This window comes from Palaemon carinicauda, chromosome 3 (assembly GCF_036898095.1).
Source record: "Palaemon carinicauda isolate YSFRI2023 chromosome 3, ASM3689809v2, whole genome shotgun sequence".
NCBI lineage: Eukaryota > Metazoa > Arthropoda > Malacostraca > Decapoda > Palaemonidae > Palaemon > Palaemon carinicauda.
In genome coordinates, this window is record NC_090727.1 from 73,855,247 (window position 1) to 73,873,318 (window position 18,072).

Genomic DNA, 18,072 nt, shown 5'->3' on the forward strand with positions numbered 1-18,072 from the left:
TAACAATGTTGTAGCACCAGTTTAATAACCAATTAATCAATTGCAGTGACTTTAGGGAACTTGCGTTTGTATAGACTGAGGGAATTTTGACCTTTTATAGTGCTACAGTACTTGGTTTAAGGAGTTTTTGGTTTAGTGCTCTGAAAACTCCATCAAAAATAATTTTGCATTTTCATGTAAGGCCTTTTTGTTAACTATTTGTTGAAGTTTCTGTATTGATTGTTGCCTCCGTAGCATTTTTGTGCTTTCTTAGGGGGAGGATTCATTAGTATTTTCTATTGGCTTTGACTGCTATTACAGCAGGTAGTGCCTGTATAATTTTTGTGTGTGCAAAATAAGCACATTGGTTATAACTCGGGGCAAGTTGTTAATTAGTAGCAAGACTAGCAACTTGGAACAAATCAACCCTTCTGTAAACCTCAGACACCTTAATTAAACTAGACCAGAGTACTGTACTGTATTACTACAGAGGTTTCTTGTCATTCAGACTAAGAATGTACGAGCGAGACTTCTCAAACTGCTCGATTTTGTGATTTTATAAATATTTGGAAGACAATCTGTTTGCTATTCAGGTGAGAATTTTGGCTAGTCTCTTTCCCACTCTTTGTCCTTAACTTTGTTTTAAATTGTTCTGACTTTAATCTTAACACTAGAGCGCCCTTGATAATAGCACCTATTTTGATAACCTTTTATGCTGCATTTTACAGCAACCAAAACTCCTTGCTTGCTCATACACTTCTGAGTCCAGTAGGAAGTCTGCATATGCATTAAACTTGGAGCTTTCATCTCTGGAAGTCAACCTGTTGATTGACATATTGTATACAACATGAGTGGCTCTACTTATCACCTTTTACCCGTGACGTCTGTAAAATCTGCTTATGGTAATTCTGATATGTTCCGGTTTGCTTGGAGTTATGGCTGTAATGTTGATGCCCCATTGTATACCATCAATGCTACTAGTTCTAGCATCATCGATAACAAAGATGTAAAAGCCACCATTTCTGATGTAAATGGCAACATTCTTGCTTAAATAGCAACAGCTCTGGAGTGAATATCAATAGCTCAGGGGAAAGTACTGCTTGTCAGTTTTAAGTGAATTCCTAATCCTTATGTTTTTTCAACCTACAGCATTAATAGCGCACAATTTTTCCCATGTGATTTTGGTATTGGATTCATGTGACAGTGTAGTCTCTGCAATATTTCTTGGAGTATTCGATACACATTGTGGAAGATTTGCTCATTATAAATTCTAATAATGCTTGATTTGAAAAGCTTGGTGATTTCAGAAAATATATGAAAGCTTTTGTTCTGATGACTTTAAATTCATGAAATTTGCCATTGTGTGCTCTTCCAGCTACTTTTTAGATTCCTCTGTTGCTTCCATCAGTTAGTATTGAGGAGGAGGAAGAATGAATTTTCCATACCTTCTCATATTCAATAAAGAGTTTTTTCTCATTCAATGAGAATTTATTTGATCTTGGAGAATGTGATTAAAACTGAAGAGAGTTGTAGCAAATTTTATGTTATCAGATGGATGAGCCTCGGTAACCCTTGAAAGCTAAATACTCTCCCAGACTCCAGTGCTGGCCCAAAATAATAATCCAGTCGTATGTAAAAAGCTTGATTTTTTGGCCATTGTGAAAATTTGGCCCATAGAATAACAATTTTTGTCCCCCTAACTAGAAGGAACTTGAATCCAAATTTGTCAATTAATTTTTAATGTCGACTATAAGGCCACATTTTTTTAAATAACAGAATTTGCTGATGAATTTAAAAAAACTGGAAAAAAAGTATAAAATACAAACTTATAGCTAGGAATAAGGTTAATTATGGCTGAGATTTTAGAAATTAAATTGTAAACCTAATTTTTGTTACATTGTGATTAACCAATTACCAAATCATGTATCCTATGCCTATTTAACATTCCAAACATTTAGGGTTTCCTCATTTTACTCGTCAAAAATTGAATAAAGCAGTTTTAACTAGATTATGAAAGTGTACGCAACTTTTTCTTGTTATAGCTTTGTAATTTTCCTGGGTTTTCTTGTTATGGCTTTGTAATTTTCCTGGATTTGATGAAGTATTGAACTACTAACTAGTCTTGCCAAATTGAGTCTTATATACTGTATGATTTCTAAATTTGAAGGGATGGAATGTGTATTCCATTTTCCTATTTCCTGTAATTTGACCTGGGTTATTTTCAATATTGTAAGACTTTTTACAGGTTTTGGTCCCACAACTGCCTGATCTGGAGGTTTTTTTTTATGTCCAGCTAATGTTAATCTTTTGTTTCTAGACACTACATCTTGCCATTCATAATTTCTCTGAAGAACTTGACAATAACTGTACTATTACTGAGGAAATTTAAATGAACTCTAAGTACTGTATCTTAAAATCTTATCAAACTTATTTTTTCAGGTGCCAAGCAAGTAAACCAGTCTTAAAAACTGCAGTCTATTTTCAAGATTCAAGGTTCATCATATTGGTTGTATTTAAAAGACGTAAATTTCTGCCAATTTATGCATGGTAAGAGAAGTGATCTAAGTTTTAGGGTTTGGATTGAAGTAAAATTGAATTGCTTCCAGCAGTTATGGATAAATATACTGAAATTACCTCTTCATCATTTAGTATTTTTATGAATAGAACTTACCTGGCAGTTATATATACATAGCTAATAATCTCTATTTCGGCAGAATTTTTCTAAACTAGGCAACCGCCTTGTGGTGGTTGGGTGGTAACACCCGTTAAAGGGTGGTTGGAGGAATCATTCCCGTTTTCTGTTCTTCAGTTCATCTCTGCCGGCTGGATCGACAACACGTTGGTCCGTCATTAAGAGTTTTTCTTCGCTTTCCCTGCTCGGTGTACCAGTCTGCTTTTTTGGTGAAGTACTCTGATTTGGGGTTTTGGCGATCGTGTATTTTGTTTTCTCTTAGCTTTTTCGCTGTTTTTCATTATGAGTGAAAAGAGTCATTACCGTATCTGTGCGAATGAGGAATGTAAGGTGAGACTACCGAAAATGGTGGTAGACCCTCACACCGTTTGTTCTAATTGTAGGGGTTTTGTTTGTGCCCTTGATAATAGGTGCGGGGAATGTAAGGTTTTGGATGAGAAAGATTGGTTAATTATGAAGCGCTATGTGCGTAAGCTAGAGCTCGATAGAGTTAGGAGAGCTTCTGGGTCTAAGTCTAAGTCTGTTAGTGGTAAGGAAGACGAACTTAGTGTAGATTTATCTATTGAACCTATAATTGATTCCTCTTTGGGAGTTGATCCTTCCCTTGAGGTAGTAACTCCTGCACCTCCTACAGGTTCCGTATCTATGGATGACCCTCGGTACGCTAGCCTGGCGGCCGAGTTGAAGGCCATTAAAGAACAACTGGAGGCCTTTAAAGGTAAGGAAAGTGATAGTGCTTGTGTTAGTGCAGTGGAGGTGGCGACTGACCGAACCTGTCATTACCCTAGGCTTAGACCTCTACCAAGCTCCCAGGACCAAGGGAGAAGGTACGTCGATGACCGAAAGGCCTTGAGAGGTACGTACCCTCGGTCAGCCGTTGCCTCAGACAGTCCTGTTGTCGATTCCCAGGCTGCTCTTGACCGTCACGGGAAAGACGTGTCGGATGTGTTGTTTTCTTCTCCGAATTCGTCCAGACGTAAATGGAAGTTTAAAGCTTCAAGACCTACTAAAAGGAGATGGAACCGCGACGAACGGTCTCGTTCTTTCTCTCCCGGTTCTAGCAGTTATGAACCTTGTGCGTCGGAGGATGATTTCGACTCCGTGCCTGTGAAAAGGGCGAAGCCTACTGCCGAAGATCCTCCCCCTTCTACTAGTGTTATTCGTCAGCCCCCCCCCCCCTTCGGGGCCGCAAGACCCAGCTGATGTTGCTAAATCCTTTGTCTGTCATGCAGGAACAACTTTTGACTTTAGTGCAAGCCTTTAGCCGCCCTCACGCCCAGTCTGACAGACGTAAAGACGACTCGTTACCGATTAAGAAGTCTGCTTCTAAGAGAGAACGGAGTTCTTCTTTAAAGAAAACTTCTCCCGCTCTACGCCAGGATGAGGAATGTGTGCTTTCGCCAGGCGATACTTCTTCGCGATACCAGGACGATACGGTTTCTCGTTCTAGATACCGGGACTATACCTTATCGAACGATGCTGCTTCTCGTTCTCGATGCCAAGACGATACCGCCTCCCGTTAACGATACCAGCACGATACCTCTCGTTCGCTTCGCCACGACGATACCTCCTCTCGTTCGCTTCGCCACGACGATACCTCCTCTCGTTCACGACGCCACGACGATACCTCCTCTCGTTCACGACGCCACGACGATACCGGCCCTAGTTCTCGACGCCACGACGATACCGCCTCTCGTTCACAACGCCACGACGATACCGTCTCTCGTTCTTGCCGCCACGACGATACCGCCTCTCGCTCTTGACATCAGAACGACTCTGCCTCACGTTCTTGGTCCCAGGGCGATATCACCCTGCCTCTGCGTGACGATACTGCCTCTCGTCCCAAGGATTCTTCTAGCGCTGGACTCCAGGATGCAACCCGTCTTTTGCAGGATGATGCCTTTGATTTGCCCTTGTCGGGTTCTAAGGATCCTTCCTCTCTTTCGAAGGATATTGCAGATCTGGATCAGGACCTCGAGGATGTTTCTGATGATGATGATAATCCTGCCGACGCTGCGGGAGATTACAAAGTTCTCTCTCGCTCCCTTCTTGAACTTTTTGGAGAGGAATTCCAACCTGCTGCCCCTCAATCTCCTCAGTCCCAATTTAACAGAAAGAAGGCCAAGAAACAGTCGGCCTTCATCAAGATGAAGCTGTCTATCTCCGCCAAGAAGGCTCTCACGAAGATTGATGACTGGATGAAGGAGCGGAGACAAACAGTTAAGACTTCCTTCTCGTTTCCACCAGCTCGTCTTGCTTCAAAAGCGGACATGTGGTATGCAACTGGAGAACCTTTGGGTCTGAGAGTGCCTTCCTCCTCCAAGGGGGACTTTTCTGGTTTAGTGGACTCTGCTAGAAGGCATGCTCTCAACTCAGCCAAGGTCATGTGGTCGATGTCGGAGCTGGATCATCTCGTCAAAGGTATTTTTAGAGCCTTTGAGGTTTTTAGTTTCCTTGACTGGTCGCTTGGGACTCTCGCAAGGAAAACTGACCAGATGGAAGGATCTAGGGACCTTACCAGTATTATGTCCTGTATGGATAAGGCCCTCAGAGGTGGGGCGAATGAGTTGGCTGCGCTGTTCTCAGCTGGGGTCCTAAAGAAGAGAGCTCTGCTTTGCTCTTTTGCTTCTAGGTCTGTTACCAATGCACAAAAGTCTGAGCTTCTTTACGCCCCCCTCTCTCAACATCTTTTTCCCGAGTCCCTGGTTAATGACATTACGCGTTCTCTAGCCCAAAAAGCCACCCAAGACCTATTATCTCGTTCTGCTCGTAAGCCCTTGGCAGCCCCTCCTTCTTCTTTGAAACGGGAGGAAAGGAGATTCCAGCAGCCCTTTCGGGGCAGGACTACTTCAAGACCAGATTTTAGAGGGAGAAGGCAAGAATCAGGACCAAGATCTACCAGGGGTTCTTTCAGACCTCGCTCCAGAAAATGAAGTTCGTCTCCTCCAGACAGTAGGCGCAAGACTGTCAGGTTTTTGGCAGTCTTGGAAGAGGAGAGGGGCGGACACCTGGTCCCTCTCAGTCATCAAGGAAGGATACAAGATCCCCTTTCTGAAAAAACCTCCTCTCGCAGATGCTCCGCTGGCCTTAGTAGCCCGGTACTCAGATCTGGGGAAACAGAAGGCTCTAATAGACCTTGTCGACCAAATGCTAGACAAGGGGGCGATAGAACCGGTTCGGGATCTATCCTCCCCAGGCTTTTACAATCGCCTGTTTCTGATCCCCAAGAACTCGGGCGGATGGAGACCCGTCCTGGATGTCAGCGCTCTCAATGTATTTGTGGAGAAGACAAAGTTCTCCATGGAGACGACTCAGTCGGTGCTGGCGTCAGTACGTCCAGGGGACTGGATGGTGTCCCTCGACTTGCAGGACGCATATTTCCATGTCCCCATCCATCCGACTTCGAGGAAGTACCTGAGATTTGTAATGCAGGACAAGTGCTTCCAATTCAGGGCTCTTTGCTTCGGTCTCAGCACGGCTCCTCAAGTCTTCACCAGGGTAATGGCGAATGTGTCAGGTTGGCTGCATCAGGAGGGGATAAGGATATCCTTCTATCTGGACGATTGGCTGATTCGTTCACGATCGAGGGAGAAATGTCTGGAGGATTTACGGAAGACTTTTATGATGGCTCAAGATCTAGGCCTGGTCATCAACAGGGAGAAGTCTCAGATCAGACCGAATCAGACTATTCTCTATTTGGGGATAGTTCTGAATTTAGTTCTTTTTCGGGCTTCTCCCTCTCAGGAAAGACAGACCAAGTGTCTCGTAAAAGTCAGAACTTTCCTGGACAAGAAGAGATGCACAGCGAAGGAGTGGATGAGTTTGCTGGGGACTCTATCCTCCCTCGAACAGTTTGTCTCTCTGGGGAGACTCCACCTAAGGCCTCTTCAGCACTTTCTTTCGAAGACGTGGAACAGAAAGATGCAGGAAGACTCCTTTTCCTTCCCCATTCCAACAGAAGTCAAGATTCTTCTGAAGGGGTGGCTGGACCCAACCTTGTTAGAGGAAGGGATCTCCTTACACAAGAAGAACCCAGACCTAGTGTTGTTTTCAGACGCATCAGAGTCAGGCTGGGGAGCAACACTAGGAAGCAAGGAGGTCTCAGGCTGTTGGGAAGGAATTCAGCTGGGATGGCACATCAACAACAAGGAGCTGATGGCCATTTTTCTGGGGCTAAAGGCCTTCAAGGACTTTGTCTGGGAAGATTATGGAGGTCAACTCAGACAACACCACAGCTCTTGCTTACATCAGGAAGCAAGGAGGGACTCACTCTCTGTCTCTGTTCGAGACAGCAAGAGAGCTCCTTCTTTGGGCGAAGGAGAACAGGATAAACCTGCTGACGAGGTTTTTTCAGGGACAGAAGAATGTGAGGGCGGACATGCTCAGCAGGAAAGGGCAGGTCCTTCCCACAGAATGGACCCTCAACCAACAGGTCTGTCAGAGTCTCTGGAGGCTGTGGGGGAGACCCCTCATCAATCTTTTCGCCTCCAACTTATCCAAGAGGATCCCCATCTATTGCTCCCTAGTTCCGGACAAGGAGGCAATAGCAGTAGACGCCTTTTTGATGGATTGGACGGGGATGGACACTTATGCTTTTCCCCCGTTCAAGATCATCAATCTGGTAGTCAGGAAATTCGCACTCCTCGATTCGGGACGGATGATCCTGATAGCTCCGTTCTGGCCGATGAGGGAATGGTTCACGGAGGTGGTGGACTTGTTGATGGACTTTCCAAGAAGCCTCCCTGCAAGTCCAAATCTGCTCAGACAACCCCACTTCGAGAGATATCATCAAAACCCCCTCGCTCTCAATCTGACTGCCTTCAGACTATCGAGAAGCTCGTCAGATCGAGAGGCTTTTCAGCACAAGCTGCGAAAGCTATCGCCAGAGCGAGGAGGGTCTCTTCGCAGAGGGTCTACCAGTCCAAGTGGGAGACTTTTAGAGCTTGGTGTAGGAAGCACAAGATTTCCTCATCCACTACCTCTGTGAGCCAGATTGCGGATATCTTGTACCTCAGGCAGGACGCTAAGCTAGCTGTGTCCACTATCAAGGGGTACAAAAGTATGCTCTCTTCCGTCTGTCGGCATAGAGGCTTGGACTTGTCTCGCGATAAGGACTTACATGACCTCTTGAAGTCTTTTGAGACAACCAAGCAGACCCAGTTAAAGCCCCCTCCTTGGAACCTTGATGTGGTTCTTAAATTTCTGTGCACCAAGAGATTTGAGCCCATCTCACAGGCTCCCCTTAGGGAGGTTACCAATAAGACCCTCTTTCTTTTGGCCTTAGCAACAGCTAAAAGAGTTAGTGAAGTCCATGCAATTGAAAAACAGGTAGGCTTCAATCTGGATGGGGCAGTTTGTGCCTCGAGATTAGACTTTCTCGCTAAGAACGAGAACCCTTCTGAGCCCTGGCCGAGGACCTTTGAGGTTCCTAACTTGACCAACCTAGTGGGTCAAGAGCAAGAGAGGCTTCTCTGTCTAGTACGAGCCCTCAAGACCTACTTGTCTCGCACGAAAAGTGTGAGAGGCTCTTCTAGCTCCCTGTGGTGTTCTGTGAAAGATCCTCAGAAGCCCCTTTCCAAGAACGCTTTGTCCTTTTTCCTGAGGGAAGTGATAAGAGAAGCGCATCTCTTATGTGAAGAGGAACACTTCGGACGTTTAAAAGTGCAAGCTCACGAAGTGAGGGCCATTGCGACCTCGCTTGCTTACCACAAGAACATGTCGCTCAGTCAAATTATGGATGCAACATTCTGGAGGAGCAACTCTGTGTTCGCCTCTCATTACCTCAGAGAGGTGAGGGTGGATTATGAGAAATGTTATACCTTGGGCCCATACGTAGCTACGGCTTCTGTATTAGGCAAAGGAGTTACTACCTCCCCTCAACCTTAGTTTTGTTTACTTGTGCATAGGTTGGTGTATTTTTATTGGTTGTCTGAGGACTTCGACTTGTGTACAGTCACCTCAGTCTAGTTAGATAATTTTTATCTACTTTGCAAATGTTAGGTGGTTGGTTTGGTAAGGTTGCAGTTTTTATTTTGGGCAATAGGTAGTCCTGAAGTCTAGTCAGATTGTTGGTCTCGCCCCGTTGACAGACTCGATTGAGTGTTTTCAGCACTGCAGGTCACATCCTGGCTGACACTCCTAAGGGAAAGCGACTCAAGAGGCAGGAACCTTTGAAGTCAGTTACCTTAGCAGAGGAATCAAGGTGTTTATTTATCCTACAGCTTTTTTGGTTGTTTCCCCAATGATGTTTACTGTCTATCACCCTCCTCCAAGTGTGTTAATCAGCTATGTATATATAACTGCCAGGTAAGTTCTGTTCATAAAAATGGAGTTTTTATGATGTTTTAAAACTTATGAATACTTACCTGGCAGTTATATATACATTAGAAGGCCCACCCACCTCCCCTCAGGAGACAGGTCGGGCATAGATGAACTGAAGAACAGAAAACGGGAATGATTCCTCCTACCACCCTTTAACGGGTGTTACCACCCAACCACCACAAGGCGGTTGCCTAGTTTAGAAAAATTCTGCCGAAATAGAGATTATTAGCTATGTATATATAACTGTCAGGTAAGTATTCATAAAACTTTGTTTTATCATAAATACTCCATTTTTCAGACACATTACACATGAGCAAGGTAAAAATGAGAAAGACAAAACTCTGAATTAAATTTATTAGCAGTACATACTTGCATCTATTTATATTTTTCTCTTCCAGGTAGTATGTGCCTCATCTGTGAATGGACTTGGGGTTAAGGAAGAACTAACTCTATATTTCAGATCAGAACTAACTCTATATTTCAGATCATAAAACTCTACCTAGCTGAGAAGGATCTAAGGCAGCAGTTCACTAGCTGTTAGTTCCACCAAGCAAGTGACACTGAAGCAACTGTGAAAACTAAAGTAGTTACATAGTTTGTCAAGGAAGGATAAATTGGTGATTGAAATGAACAAGAAAATTGCCTTTTCACATGTGAGTAAGGGGAATAGAAGCTGGTACTGTGTATAAGAGAACCTGTCCGATACAATCCACGTTTGACCAACAACAAATTCTGAACTTTGTCTACCCTCTTTGATGGTGGACACATTAGTATTCCTCTTGGATGGCTGGTGGTGTTTCTCGTATTCTTCAGTGGCAGGTACTTATCAGTCTACTAACTTTCTCCGGTTGTGCACATACTCAATTGTGTCCTGGATACTGTAGCTTGTTTTTGATTCTCTATTCTTCTAATGCACATCTTTATTGTAATATGAATTTTCTTGGTCTCTCAGTAGGGCCCTGCATGAACAAAATATTGCAATCAAAGTGCAACAGGTTCTAAACCCTCTAATGTTTAACTTCTCTTGGTAAAAATGTTTAAGTCACTCAAATCATCAGTTTTCTTGAAGAACCTCTTAGTTGAACCATCATATAATTTAGAGCTATCACCATATAATTTGGAACTATCACCATTTCTCTTGCTTTTCTTCTCATAATTGAACCTCCCACATGATTTGGAGTTGTCGCCACCTCTCTTGGTCTCTTCCTCTAAGTTGAACCACCACATGATCTGAGGTTGTCTCTAGTTCTCTTGGTCTCATCCTGTAAAACCACCATGATTTGAAGCTCGAACTGTTGCCATTTCTCTTGGTCTCTTTCTCTTCATTGAATTAATACATGATGAGTGATGAGCTGTGAATTTATCTTGAAAAACTTTGGTTTGTAGTATTCTGAAAATTAATGAGAATATAAAGTTATTGGACAACTGACTTGATTCAAAATTCATAGATATTCCTGATTAAAAACATAGCTGGTACTGGCGAGTTTTTCTTAAAGTCCTCAAGAAATGCTAATGTTATTAACATTTGAAAGTGACAAGTGAAACGAAGTGTACTACATTGAAGCATACAGATGATAATCATTATGAATGATTGAGTTAATGAACATTATTACACAAAGAACCATGGAACCTAAAAAATTATATCATCTAAGCAAATCCCTAAGAATAATAAGTATAGTGAAATTACAAAAGTAAGACCCCCCAATTGTACCTATCCAAAAAGTCTAGTACAATGAAAAAAAAAAAAAATATTCTGGAGGATTAACACTGAATGAATGGTAGAGGAAATGTCTACAAAACTATGAGAATGGTTTATATAAATTTTATCCAAATGCAATAGTAGTGAATTTTACCCAAAAGCAACAATCTTTAAACAATGCAAAAATTCTGCTTTACCAAATTAACATTGCTATTCCTGACATATTGTGAGATTAAAATGTCATATGACACTGTGAAGTGTTGGGGAACTAGTTTGAAGTTCAAGGTATATTTAACTTCTTTGCAAGCTATAAAACGTAACATGTCAAATACTTAAATTATGCAACAAAGATATCTAAATGGAACACCTAACTCCCTCTCTTACCCAACTCTGAGCTAGTACAATTAATCAGCTCTAGACACACTAAGACAAGAAAAGCCTAAAACTAATGCTGAATTCATAAACTTTATGATAGTTGTATTACTAAGACCAATGCTTCCTGACAACAGAAAGTCAACATAGCCAATAATATAATCCCAGTGACTTTCTTTACATAATTATATAATGCCCTATTGCATACTAATTTTTAAAGTATAAAAAATCATCAGAATGAATTTATATAACCCAAAGGAACATTTTCTCTACAAAATTAATAAACCACACATGAAACGAGAAGATTAATCTTAAACCTGAAATTGACTTTCTTCAGTGATCAATTGTACAGAAAAATATCCTTCTTGCACTATAGTAGTTGGTTATGAAAATAAATTCAATTTGAAATTATTGCCAGGTCCTAGGTCTTGACAGTTTCATAATATTGCAGTTAGATCTCACAGTAAGCCTTTAATGATCTGTTAGGAAATTCCTTACATTATTTTCCTGAATATTAATCTTTTCCCATAGATGTTTTTTTGATTTCATATTAAATAAACACCAATTTATTAATACTTACTTAGCACTACACCCTTCAATCAGTCTTCAGTGGTTCCAATTTGTTTATTCTTCAATCGATTAAAATGTTTTGTCAAACCATGTTTTCTCTGTATACCCAACACGTATCTGTGAAAAATAATAATTAGTAGAAGGATATTGTACTGTTAAATCTAGTATAATAATCATAATACAGTGCCTATAAAATATAAAAATTAGTGGATGGATACTGCACTGTTGACTATAGCATTATAAATCTTAACATCCAAGCTACAGAGCTATGTACAGTGTGTCCATGTACTGAACTTACTGTACTGTACAATATATTGCCCTTTCTCACTTTTTTTTACTGTAGCCAACTAAAACAACTGTAGTTTGCATTGTAACCCATTATACTAGTGTATATAAACAATGAGTTCCTTTTTTACTACGAATGGACAAATTTTATCTATATTTGCTTTGGTCAATACCTATTAAAATGCATTACACTACAGTGTATATTTGTATGGATATAAACTCTGCATACGATAGTGTATACTGTTAGTGAAGTAGATAGTTTTTTTTTTTTTCATGCACTTGCTTGTTTGCAAGTACAGTTAACTATTCAAATTGTGAACACTGGTTCTACCAATTCTACATACATATCAGGTCCATTGTTGAATAGACCTTTTACCTGGATTGGAAATTCCTCCTTTAAACCTTAATGCATAAATCTTAATTTCAAAATCAGAATTGTAAAAAAAGATGAAATACAATCAACTCAATTCTCCTCTTCAAGTAAAAAGTGACTTCATTACAGTATAAGAATACATAGCTATTAAAAACGTTGTTATTATTATTATTGTTATTATTATTATTATCATTATTATTATTACTACTACTAGCCAAGCTACAACCCTAACTGGAAAAGCAAGATGCTATAAGCCCAAGGGCTCCAACAGGGAAAAATAGCCCAGTGAGGAAAGGAAATAAGGGAATAAATAAAAGATGATAATTTTTTAATAATAAGTTATTCTTAAAACAGTAATAATATCAAAACATCTGTCATATATAAACTATAAAAAGACTTATGTCAGCCTGTTCAACGTAAAAACATTTGCTGCAACTTTGAACTTTTGAAGTTCTACTGATTCAACTACCCGATTAGGTCACAGCTGGAATAAAACTTCTAGAATACTGTGTCATATTGAGCATCATGATGGAGGAGGCCTGACTATTAGAATTAACTGCATGCCTAGTATTACGAACAAGATAGAATTGTCCAAGAAGATCCGAGTGTAAAGGATGGTCAAACTTATGAAAAATACTATGCAACATGCCTAATGAACTAATTGAACGACTGTGCCAAAGATCAATATCTAGATCAGGAATAAGGAATTCAATAGACCATAAGTTTCTGTCCAACAAATTAAGATGAGAATCAGCAGCTGAAGACCAGACAGGAGAACAATACTCAAAAGAAGGTAGAATGAAAGAATTAAAACACTTCTTCAGAATAGATTGATCACCAATCATCTTAAAAGACTTTCTCAATAAGCCAATTTTTTGTGCAATTGAAGAAGACACAGACATATGTTTCCCAAGAGTAAATTTGCTGTCAAGAATCACACCTAAAATTTTAATAGTCATACAAAGTTTAAGATAACAATTCTCTGCAATTATTAAAAATTCAATAATGATGCCTAAAAAAACTCACCCACTCTCAATTATTTGAATTTGTTAACAGGGTCAAAAGTAGCACTAAAATCATGGCCAATCACACAAACTTCCCTGACCACAATCAAGGGATTTCTGTACAGCATTGGTGATTGCAAAAAGGGTATCACATGCTCCGAGGCCCTAACGAAAGCCAAATTGCAAACAAACGAACAGACAATTACCCTCGGCAGACATCTTTAGACATTTTGCCTAAAGACGTTCAAAAACTTTTGATAATATGGGAGTTATGGAAAATAGGCAGTAATCAGTTGGACCTGAGCAACCACAAACACATTTACTTGATGTAATAACATTATTTCTCTAACAAGTGCTAAAGGAACCTCTTCTTGCTAACTTGTGGAAAATAGCAGATAACTTAGGAGCTAAGAAATATGCAGTCTTTATAAAAAAACAAAGGAAAAATAACATTTGGTCTACACCTCCATAAGCATCAAGAGAGATTTACTTTCATAATAACAAAAATTTAAACTACAGTAGTTACTTTAGCCTGAGGAAAACAGGAATGAGGAAAATCAAGTTCCTCATTACTCTGCTTACTGTCAAACACATCAGGCAATAAAGGGTTACCTTTTCCTTTTGATAGCGAGTGACAGCCATCTGGTTCAAGTAAAGGAGGAATAGTTAGATCTACACCAAATAGAGCAGACTTAAGGGTAACCTACCATTTATGTTCCCGAGTTGTACCAGAAACGGTTTCTTTAATCATTAAATTGTATTCCTTTTCAGTTGAGTTGAAGCATAAACTCAGAGCAAAGGCTCTTAGTCAAGTATAGTTATTCCAGGTTAAATACGATCTGTTACCTTTCAAAGATGATAGGTCCCCTGCTTCTCCAAATAAGCATGTCTACAATCATCATTGAACCAGGGTTTGTCTTTCACTCTGTACTTTAGCACATCAGAAGAGATATGCCTATCAATTATCTTGACTAGATTCTCATTCAAAAGAACAACAGGCACAACACTAGTATACAATTGTGACAAATTCAAGTTAAAAAAAAAAACAACTCAAATTGGCATTCCAGTCTGCTCGAGTTTTTACATAAATCTTGCATGATTATGATACATCAGGGACAGGCTGCTCAGTCTTCTCTACTAATAAAATTAAGACATGATCAGATGTCCAATCAGGAGAACCAACCAGGGGAGTCTATGTATAGTAGGTCCAAGCAGTTACCAGACCTGTAAGTAGCTTCACTTATGATTTGCTCTCAACTTGATTCAGAGGCAAAGCCCAAAGCTCTTAAGCCATGGTTATCAGTCAGAGAAACAGAATTTACCCACTACCAATGGTGAGCATTGAAATGACAAACAAAAACAAAAGGAGGCTTTCTATCGTCATCTTATATATCTTAGCCATAATGGTAAGAAAACAATCGAAGATAGAAGAGTCCTGGATTCCTGTAGATTGAACACAAATAGAAGTTATACCTGCCACAAACTTTCATTACCCACATCTCATGACATCCACATTCATAGCATGATTTGGTGAAGCAGGGTACTCTGTCCTAACATACATTGCCATTCTCCTTGCCCTAGGAATGGCATCTCATTTCAAAACTATTGGCTTCTTAAAACCAGTAATAAGCAGCTCATTTGAGAAAGAATATGATATTGTCAGGACAAGACTATAAGGTCTTGAATATTGGCATGAAGCCCATGAATATCACTAGGGCACAGGGGACTTATGGAATGACGCTGTGGTCAAGGCTTTGTGCACCTTGAGCAGGACTATCTAGGTGTCGTCCATCACCCGAAGAAGAGGTGATATTTTCAAGATATTTTTTTTTTTTTGCAACTATGGCTGGCCTTCCTGGACTTTCACAACGACGACAACTTTTTATATTACTGTATTAAAAGAAGCGTCAGAATCAGCTGGAAGAGATAAAGGAGTGACGTTGCTTCTTTGCACCAACTTTCTCTTCAGGGTCTGAAAGCAGAAAAGAGTTCCAAGCGACTATCGACAACAAAGGTCTCCCAAGGGGAGAAACAAAATGGGTTGCTCCAACAGGAACCCCAAAACTGGGGAACACTGTCACATGGGGGAAGTAACAGGCACACTCACTGGTACTTGACTCAGACACAGGGACTGGGATCCCAGGCACAACTAGGGAGGGAGGCAAGGGCCCTGTGGTGTGCAATGATGTAATTAGCACATGTGACATTTCAACTATGCACAGGTATCAACAGCCTCAGCTCTTTTTTATGCCCAGCTTTAGGCTTCAGCACATGGGGTTGACTGCTAAGTCATGACCTCTACAAAGCCCTGAATAAGTGCTGGTAATACCACCGACTAGTAGCAGGAACCACCCTTTCCCCACATTTACGAAACTAAATATCAATGATCAGCTTTATGAATCGAAACTCATCCACTTTCTGAAAAAAACAAGAAAAAAATAAAAGCCTTTAGTGGGTACAACAGTACATCCATACTCATTGCTGCATAAGGCATAAGTTGGCTACTGTACTTAAAAAACAAATTCAACAGCCTTTCCAGCTTGTGCTACAGCCAGTCCCTATTTTAAAGGACAAAAGGGTTGACTTGGTAGAGGTACAAATAATATCAGGAAACATTTAGATGAAGTGGGGGGGGGATGTATTCACCGGTTTAAGATCCCTCTTGCCCATCACTAGACTTCAACACAAAATAAAGCTACATTTTGACTCAAATATGAATCATGCAATTTGTATTAGCGTACTATTTTCAAATTTACAGAAGGCACATACAGTACTGTACCACTTCATTATGGCATTTCTTGATTAAACAGCCAAATCTTTAGCATAAATTGCATACAGTACAGTACCTCATTATGGCATTTCTTGATTGAATAGAATGGCCAAATCTTTAAACATAAATTGCATTTGATTCTGTACAAGCATACATACTTGTCTACCCTCAATACCTAAATGTATACAATTCTGATCCTTGAACTATGAAGCATTTCACAAAGGCTCTGGTTTATCTGTTGTAACATATGCATTACTTTTACCACTAAGAATTTCATTAATATTTCTTTTAAGTGAGAAACCTTTACTGTTCCGTACAGTTGAAGTAGTTGAAATAGGCTTGTTGCATGCCAGGATTTCTTTTGATATTTCGAAATTAAATTCGCTACTATTTATTGTTTACTCACTATTGGTGCATCAACTAGCCATAATAATTTGCTCTTTAGTTAACCCTCAAGTATCTAAACATCAAAATAGCCTAACCAGATTGAGGCAAGAGTATGTGTTGGATCAAGTCCAGAGCCTTTTCCTTTCTTTAATATTATCACTTTTGAAGAATGCCAATGTGGTACAGTAAGGATATTATTTGGTTTGCTTAAGGAAAAATACAGTACTGCACTGTATATTAATCTTTGATAAATGTAAAGTTTAGGCAATGAATTACAGTACTCTGACTGGAATTACTACTAGCTTTAATGTAATTTTAATTGGCTATTACTGTATACTAATTAGATCTTAGATCTTTGTTACTAAAGTTTTTATAATTTTCCAAAAGAACCTGGTAAGTGTGAGTTGATTACTGTAACTTAAGGTCATGAAGGTTATATGCATTAATTACAATCTTTAAATTGTGTAAGGTTGAAATTGTATTTGATTACCCATTGGATTCCTTTATAGTATAATTATCAAATAAGGGAATTTCATTAGCAGATAGAAAATGAGAGTAACACCTAAAAAGTCAAGGATTAGACTAGATTTATGAATCTGGGTCATACGGCCCCATGCTGGGCTTTGGAAAGCCATTCAGTAGCCAGGTATAACCGAGGTGGAATACAACCATGTTGTTTTACAAAAAACAGTCACGTTTAAAGAGGTTGAACGGGCAGAAGAAAGAACCGTGGGCAGAGGTAAAGCAGATGGCTACAAAGTGAGAAGCTAAGTGTTGGGTAGATCCTTTAAGGGATACCTACAGTACACTGCAATAAATGGACTGATGGCTCCAACATGTCTATGAATTAAAGGAAGGAGATAGGCCAGCATTTACCTATCCCAGACCTTAGTTGCCAACTTATTTTGGAGGGGACAAGGTTTCAATGCCAATTGATTACTTCGAGCAATATCAAATGAATTTCTGGACACCATTTATAAATATCTTCATGGACGTAATTAATTTTATTTAAATTTACTCAAAATAGCTTTGAATATGGTAATTACTGTATATTTTCTCTCCCATTATTACTATTGTTTTTGCCATGCTATAATAATAATACTGTATAACTATTATATTTAAAAATGTTATTTTCATTAGTAAAATAAATTTTTGAATATACTTACCCGATGATCATGTAGCTGTCAACTCCGTTGCCCGACAGAAATCTACGGTCGGGATACGCCAGCGATCGCTATCCAGGTGGGGGTGTACACAACAGCGCCATCTGTGAGTAGGTACTCAAGTACTTCTTGTCAACAAGAACTCAATTTTCTCCTCGGTCCACTGGTTCTCTATGGGGAGGAAGGGCGGGTTCTTTAATTCATGATCATCGGGTAAGTATATTCAAAAATTTATTTTACTAATGAAAATAACATTTTTCAATATTAATCTTACCCGATGATCATGTAGCTGATTCACACCCAGGGTGGTGGGTGGAGACCAGCATACATGTTAACAAAGAAGCTAAGTATCCCGTATTTCATTTTATCAGTTATTCAAAATAACAAACATAAAATAAATAAGTACCTGGTAAGGAAGTCGACTTGAACCATTACTCTGCCTTTTTTAAGTACGTCT

The 18,072-nt window shown here is 39.8% G+C and overlaps 1 long non-coding RNA gene across 2 annotated transcripts in view; it reads right to left on the reverse strand.

Moving 5' to 3' along the window:
* Positions 1-18,072, reverse strand: part of LOC137638336 (uncharacterized) — a 125,045-nt gene that overhangs the window by 76,051 nt on the left and 30,922 nt on the right. The window contains exons 3-4 of one of the 2 annotated variants that reach the window (XR_011044066.1): positions 11,644-11,750; positions 9,479-10,382 (exon numbers count right to left, since the gene is read on the reverse strand). The exons of the other annotated variant lie outside the window; for it this stretch is intronic. This is a non-coding gene — a long non-coding RNA (uncharacterized lncRNA). Of the gene's footprint in view, positions 1-9,478; positions 10,383-11,643; positions 11,751-18,072 lie in introns of those variants that run through there. 2 annotated transcript variants of the gene reach the window in all.